This window comes from Corvus moneduloides, chromosome 2, assembly GCF_009650955.1.
Source record: "Corvus moneduloides isolate bCorMon1 chromosome 2, bCorMon1.pri, whole genome shotgun sequence".
In the NCBI taxonomy this organism is placed as follows: domain Eukaryota; kingdom Metazoa; phylum Chordata; class Aves; order Passeriformes; family Corvidae; genus Corvus; species Corvus moneduloides.
In genome coordinates, this window is record NC_045477.1 from 16,484,756 (window position 1) to 16,492,817 (window position 8,062).

An 8,062-nucleotide genomic window follows, 5' to 3' on the forward strand; every position below is an offset into this window, starting at 1 on the left:
TCAAAATGGAGAATTGTTGTTGTTTTCTAAACCTTCTTTTTCTTCTTCTACTACTCCATGTTCTGCAGTAAAAGTAGTTTGGAATGATTGGATAGAAAATTCCGCAGTTCCTAGCCGTGTTACTGAATAATTGGTAGGAAAGTGAAAATAATGTAGATTTTTAGTAACTATTAGTTAAAATATCTTTAAAAGGCTGTGTAAATCTTGATAATTAGACTCACTCCTACTTTTCTTCCTTCTATGCTGTACCTGGGTCACGCTAGTGGCTCTGTTCCTCTGATAAGACTTAATAAACAACCATCTGCAAGCATTGAAACTAAAGGAAAAGTCTCAGCTTATCTTTGAAACTCCTTGCAAAGACTTTCAGTAAATTCTTTCCCATCCGGAGGGACTTGATTTATGGCACGGTAAAGTGTCACTGGTCCTTCAGGACACACCATTGCTGACACAGGCGAAGTGCCCTTGGCCTCTTGCCTGTCTGGGCACACCTGGGCTCATGTTTAGCTACTCTCAACCAACACCCCCTGGTTGTTTTCAAGCAGCAAAGATGGTAGAGTCATCCCAAAACTGCTGTTGTCAGACCCCAGCTCTGTGTTTCCATGCACACTACAGGTTAATGGCAAACAGCTTGTGCATTGAATGGACTATGGTATAACAAAAAAAGTAATATATGTATGGAAACAGGAACAAAAAAAATTGGAAAAGAATGACCTTATGATGGTGACCCAAGGTCTGCAAGGAAGATGTGCAATCAAAAGATTGCAATGGGATCAAGCTTGCTGGCTGGTGAAGTTCAAGATTGTGTTTCTTTTTAAATACTCTCAGTAATTTCATTTATCTGAAAGCTGCCATGGTGATTTTTGAGAATGTGAACCCCATCTTGGTCTGAGAACTGTTGCCCACAGAGGCCCCACACATGTTTGTGGACTGTCCTGCAGAAAACCTTTCGAAGTACATCTGTGTTGCTGTTTCAGAATTTGTTGCACTGAGAGCTGTTAGTGAAATGAGTTGTTCTTAATATAACAGGGAAGTTTTGTGGGAAGAATGATGTGGACCTGTTGCAATGAGTCCAGAGGAGGCCACTCAGATGATCACAGGGCTGAAGCCCATCTGTTCTGGAGACAGGCTGGGAGAGCTGAGGGTATTCAGACTGGACAAGAGAAGGCTCTGGGGAGACCTTAGAGCCCCTGCCAGTCCCTAAAGAGGCTCTAAGGGAGCTGGAGAGGGACTTTGGACAAGGACCTGGAGTGACAGAACAAAAGATAATGGCTTCCCACTACTAAAGAGCAGGGTTAGAAGGGATATCAGGGAGAAATTCTTCCTTGTGAGGGTGCTGAGGCCCTGGCACAGGTTGCCCACAGAAGCTGTGGCTGCCCCATCCCTGGAAGTGTTCAAGGCCAGGTTGGCCAGGGCTTGGAGCAACCTGGTCTAGTGGAAGGTGTCCCTGCCCATCGTAGGGGAGTGGAATAAGATGATCTTTGATGTCCCTTCCAACCCAGACCATTCTGTGTTTCTGTGATTCTGAGATATTAGTGTGTTGCTGGAGGGTGCAAGCCTGCATGAATCCATTGCAGCAGCTCCCAGTCTGGAGCTAATCCATGTCCTAGCTCTGCATTCAGCAGTGCCATCACACAGGGATTTGCACAGCATCTTGCACCTATTTGGGGACTGAGGATTGGCATGCGCACGAAGGGCTTTTGAGCCTCTTTTTGAGTGTCCCTCATATGCAGCAGGCCTGGGCTCATGCCACATGGAAATGCTCAGTCATGCATTAATCATCTTTATTTATAACAAAAGTCATGGACAAAACTGCCTTGTGAGGTTTTGCAGCATCAGGAGATTTTGCTGCTCTGCAGATACCATGCAGAGCTGGATGGTGTCAGAAGCTGCAGCGTTAAAAAAAATTGCTTAGCATCTCAGTGAAATATATGGTTATCTGTATCTTGAAGCATGGCTGCTCATTCACATTCAGGAATCAACAATGGAAAAGCATTATTATTATTGCAACCCTAGGGTATATTACCATGTTCTGCAGCCATAGGGAGGAAGAGAGAAGATCCAGCAGGCAGGAATTGTGCAGCAAGATTGATTGATTTAATTATTTTACAAACTCTTTTATAGACTTTTTTCTCCATAGTCTAATTGGACAAAGGATCAGCCACCCCTTGGGGTGATTGGCTAAAATCCTAAAACATCCATTGTCAAAATACTTTTCTACTGTACTATAAACAAGACTTTTCAAGGCTGCAGGTATTTGGTTGTTTACATAACTCTGCTACATCTTCTGTGAGAGTGAAAAGTCTCTCACGGACTTAGAAAATAGCAAGAAAATCCTTGCTAGCAGCATTTTTGTACCTACACATCATCCAGTAAAATCCATTAGTTCTAATCAGTGTAATTGATGTGCTGGCTGCAAACCTCTCTGAGAGAGGATGGAAGTTAAATAAAAATCTTTCTGTTTTTAAATTACAGCCACCATGGCAGGAAGGAGAAATTCCTTCTCCAGCCACCTCTGGGAAAACGGCGTGGCCAAGTGTGATGCCACATCATGGGACAAGGGGGCTGGCCAAGGACATTGGTGTCATACAGCATCAGATTGTATCAGTCTGGGGCACAATCCTGCCAAAAAGTTTATTATTAGGAAGAAATTCCTCCCTCTGAGGGTGGTGAGGCACTGTCACAGATTCCCCAGAGAAGCTGTGGCTAATCCATCCCTGGAAGTGTTGGACAGGGCTTGGAGTAACCTGGTCTAGTCGAAAGTGTCCCTCCACATGGCTGGATGAGCTTTAAGGTCTCTTCCAACCCAAACCAGTCTGTGATAGTATGATGATGCTAAAGGCACCATGGTGCAGTACAAACCGGAGCAATACCAGTATTTTGCAGCACCCAAAATCATCACTGACTTTGAGCAGAGCAGTGGTTCCCTGTCCTCTCCATGCTGGGATCCACTGGTGTGGAGGCAAGGAATAGCTCCAAGCATCTCCTGTGCAATAACTGGGATGTTTTGGAAGCTGATTAATAAGGTACCTGATCAACCTTCTTCTCCTGGCGTCCTCACATGAAGCCAGGGCACCTTTCAGTCAAGCTATTGGAGACCATCCAGGGACAGTTTTGACAGTTTCTCCTGCATTTTGTGACGGCATGAAGAGCAAGATGACTGGCAATGATGATGTGAGCAGATGTTTATGCTGCAAGAGCTTTTTTCTGCATGACAATCTGATGACAAAGGTGGATTGGCTTCTTTTCTCAGACCACCAGCTGACATCTCATCACATGCTGCTGTACATATTCTCCCCCACACCCTGCACACACATACCCATCCATTCTTTTAGGAAATAATGCTATAGCATTGTGAGAAAGGCATGGCAAAGCTCATGACCTTATAGGAATGGACAGTGAGTTTATTTAGGGAAAACACCCCATACAGTGGTAGCCATCTCAAAGGTAGGCACCTAACTCCTTGTTAATCACTGACGAGAGTTAGAGGAAGGGGATGGCAGCTCATCCCATTGCTCTCAGGAGGTCACTGATAAAAGCTGAAATGAAGTGAAAATGGAGAAAAAAATCACGTAGGAGCCCCACATCTCCTTAGAAGCCTTTTTCCCCCATTATAGAGGGACCCTGGGCATCTGCTTCATGGGCTAATATCAGCTTGGGGTCCGGTGGTGGACAACCCGGTGTGTTGCGACCTTCCTAGAGAAAGTGTCTCACCAGGGAAAGGCTTTTCCAGGGGCTTTAGCAACTTCCCTGGGTGACAGGTTATTTCAGCAAGTGTAGCAACTTCTCTGATACAAGTGATATCAGCTCTTTTTGATTCGGCTCTTTGTGAAATCACCCAGGCAAAACTCGGGGACAGAGAGACAGGAGCCTCGTATGGCAGTTCCACAGAGGTAGCCTTTATTGTCCAGCAGCCCCTGTGAAGGGGAGGCCAGGGCCAAGACCTCCCTCTCTTCAGGAGTAGAAGCAGAGGTTATATGGGGAAGGCAGGGGGTGGGGTAGAAACCAATTAGCCAACAGGGTACAGGCTATTACCGTAAAGAAGCAAGGCATGTTGGGAGTGGCTCTTTTTGTCACCGTGACCCAGAGAAAGGTTGCTTATCTCTGGGGAGATTCTTTTGGGCCTCAGGCCTCTCTCCAAGGGAGTGCAGAGGGCTCCTGCATCAAGGGCTCACAGCCCTCCACAGGCTAAAGGTAGGTGAGACTCCATCTCCAAAGCCAGAGTCAAACCACACTTGCAGCAGGTTGTTCAGCTCCACACTACTCCAGTGAGATGCAGGAAAGTTCTATTCACTCTGGCTGTTCCAGGCACTCGCTCCACTCTGCAGGAGATGTCTTGGCACCAATTGCTCCCATTCCTAATATCTATCACCAGAGACAAGAGAAACATGACAACACTGCAGGTGACAATTTAAAGGGGAGTTTTAGTAGCCTCCTATCACGGTGTCCCGCAGTGGTAGGGAGGAGAAGAGAGATCCAACAGGCAGGAATTGTGCAGCAAGATTGATTTATTTAATTATTTTACAACTCTTTTATATACTTTTTTCTTCATAGTCTAATTGGTCAAAGGATCAGCCATCCCTTGGGGTGATTGGCTGAAATCCTGAAACACCGTTGTCAAAATATTTTTCTACTGTACTATAAACAAGGCTTTGCAAGGTCGCAGGTGTTCATAGTTTATAGAACTCTACAAATATCTTCCGTGAGAGAGAAAAGTATCTCACGGGACTGGAAGGAAGCAAGAAAAAGTCTTGCTAGCAGCAATATTTGTATTCACAGCCTCCCACATCTTAAATCATTTTATAATCATGCACAGCTTCTGCCTGGTGGGTTCACAAGGTTCTGCCCTGGGGTGTTCTTGTCTTCCTTGCCAATTTTGCTTACGATTCGTGTATGTTGTGAGAGTGTTTTGAGGCCAAATGGGACAGGAGCCAAAGCAATTCCATATCAGAGTGCTGCATAAAGAGAATAATTGAAATCCATAAAAAGAAAATTTGACCAATAAATCAAGTGTTCTAAAGGACATGAAATTCTTTAATGAAAATCACTGGCATAACACAGCCAGATTTCAGAAGAAGTGATTTTGTACCGGGTAGAAGGGGGAGTAAAATTTGAAATAATTTGCATTAAAAAAAACCCCAAACCAAAATTCCCACCCGGCAGACATGAGCTTCTCTCACACCCACGCTCTCACTCAGAGCTGGAGAGGGACAAAGACCAAGCTTGGTGCAATGGTATCACATAGGTTTGGGGTAGTACAAAGGAGGAGAACCTTACTACTGAAGGAGTGATGGGTCAGGAAGGAATAGAACTCAGAGAATCCACTGGGCAACTACCAAGATGGTACATTCAGTTTCCTTCTGATAATTTTTCCCATTGGAGGGTAAATTAACTCTAGGAGTACATATGAATGACTGAGAGGCTTTAGGGTAAATAAAAGGGGATTGTCTATGATTGGAAGAGAGGAGCAGTGATCTGAAGAGTGCTTATAGCTCTTCTGCTGGAGCACTAAGTTCCATAGGATCTATAAGTGGTGGGATTTCAACAAGTGTATTGGGTTGACCCTGAGTTGATGGACAGTCTTTAAGACCAATTACGCTTCTCACAATTTACATATTTAAACCGCACAGAAAGGTGGGACTTCCCCTTTTTGTCGGAGCTCGCTTGCTGGGAGGTGGGGGGGCTCCGAGCCTCCCGGCCCCGCTGGGCCGGGCCGGAGCCACTGCCCCTTTCCCCCTTTCCCAACACTGCGGCACGGACCCTGGGTCGCTTGGGGGGGACTGTCCGAGAGCTGCAGGCAGCTAAAACCAGCCATAGACTGCTCACAGCTAAACCCATGCAGCGCGGCTTCTGGGGACAGGCGGGTCCCTCTCCTCTCCATGCGGAGCCGGCGGAGTCAACGGGAGCCGGCAGAGCCTCCTGTCTGCAGCCAGCACACTTCGTGCTGAACTGAAGAGGACACCACGCAGCCAGCAGCACAGAGGGAGCAAGGCTTTCCCTACCGTAAAGCCTGAACAAGAACACTCTTCAACATGGCGGCTTCAGAGTCAGAGAGAAAGAGAAGTGAGTCATGTGGGACGGAGCTGGAAATGGCGACGGGAGAAAAGAGGGCAGTGCCGCGATTCTGGCGCGCAGCTTAAAAGAAACCTTCTTGCATGCCGTGGTAAGAAACTGTAATACCACAAACTGTTTGTCTCTTTAATCCATTTGAAGAACATGGGGGGATGGAGTATCTTCGTGTGCCTGTGAAGATTGTGAAGAATGCCTATGCCAGGCTATATAGAAGCAGTAAGAGGCTGTTAGAGACTTGTGGCGAAGAAAAGCCTTTGTGTGCAGGCCAAAATAACTTATCCTTAAAAAGATGAATAACCCCATGTGATGGCCCATGTTTTGTAGTGTGAAGGAACTGTGAGATTTTTCATGGGAGAGATGTTCTACACACAGCAGATTGTTTGTTTCCGGGCAGATCTGCTGTTAGTGGCAGTTTGGGAACCACGTGCAACTGAAGGAAAACCCTTTTTTCCTTAAGCATAAGAGAGAGACTTTTCAAGAACTGGAACACTGACTAACATCCCATGTTCTGTTATCCCTTGTGTGAGTTGGGTAAAAGGAGAGAAGTGCTGGGGGGGGGGGGGGGGATTTGCTTTAATTTTGTTTTGTTATTTTCTCTTTACTTTTAATTCTATTAGTAATAAAACTCTTTCATTGTACCGCAACTGTTTAAGGTTTGTGCCTGCTTTGCTTTTCTCCTAATTCTTATCTCACAGAAGGAAAATAAATAAGTAATGAATATTTTGAACCAAAACCACTACATTTAATTGGTGTTTCTGCCCGGTTTTGAACTCAACCCGCTACAACAAGGAAGTCCACAGGTAGCTATGGCCAGCTGCTCCTGCCAACTATGAAGTATCCTGGCATCCTGTATGAGCCACTGCATTGTTCCTTGCATTTCTTCCTGCAGATCCTCTGTGTTACACTTTTTTAGTGCTGATCCTGGATCGTGGCCAGTGTCCATGTACAGCCTGTGAAGTCTCATGGGCATGCCCTACCATGCCGACTCGCAAAGCCTGGTGACTTGAAAAACCCACAGTTCCATGACTCTGAGCTTACAGGTTCCTCACACTCTGAGAGAGACATTGCTCCACTGAGTCACAATGGCCACTGACAGAGGTATTACAGAGATGACTTATTGAGGGATTAAAGGAACCTGATATTCCCAGACTAAATGCAAACCATAGGAGATTAAATAAATGAAACTATATATAACTGAAAAGGGAAAAGCCAAGGGGAATGTAGTTGGAGCTTTATCATGGCCCATAAGTTTGTGAATGCCTGAGTTGTTAGGAAATAAGACCGACTATGGTATCAGGATATAAGATATAGAGATCAGGGCTCCGTGTTTGGGCATGTCACGTACTGGTTAGCGAGTTCAGAGACTGATCTTCCCTAAAACAGGAAAGAGGAGGCTGAGGGGGGATGGACACCTTCTTGCTCTATACAACTTCTGTCAGGAGGATGGAGCTAGGAGACAGTCAGTCTGTTCTCACAGGGAACAAGAGACAAGATCAGAGGAAAAGGCTGCAAGTTGTGCCAGGGCAAGTTTAAGCTGGAAACTAGGAAAAAATTATTCCCCAGAAGAGTTGTCAAGCCCTGGAACAGGCTGCCCAGGGCAGTGGTGGAGTCCCTGTTCCTGGAGGAATTTAACAGACATGTGGATGTGGCACTTGGGGACATGGGTTAGTGGTGACCTTGGCAGTACTGGTGGAATGGGTGGACTCTATGAACTTAGAGAATTTTCCAACCTAAATTGTTCTGTGATTCAGTGATTTTAAGTCACAGATTCTATTTTATCTACACTCAGCAAGGAGATGCATCTCTTCCAGTTCGTCCTGAGTAGAAATCTATGATTCCTCTCTTATTTAAGCAGAAGTTTTTTAGCCCTCCATAAGTAGTTATTGTTCTGTCCTTAATTAAGAAAGTAGAAAGACAAAAAGCAAGTGACATAACCACCACAAAGCAGGACATAAATATTTCTTACCTAGCTGAGCATTGCTTAACTCAGCTC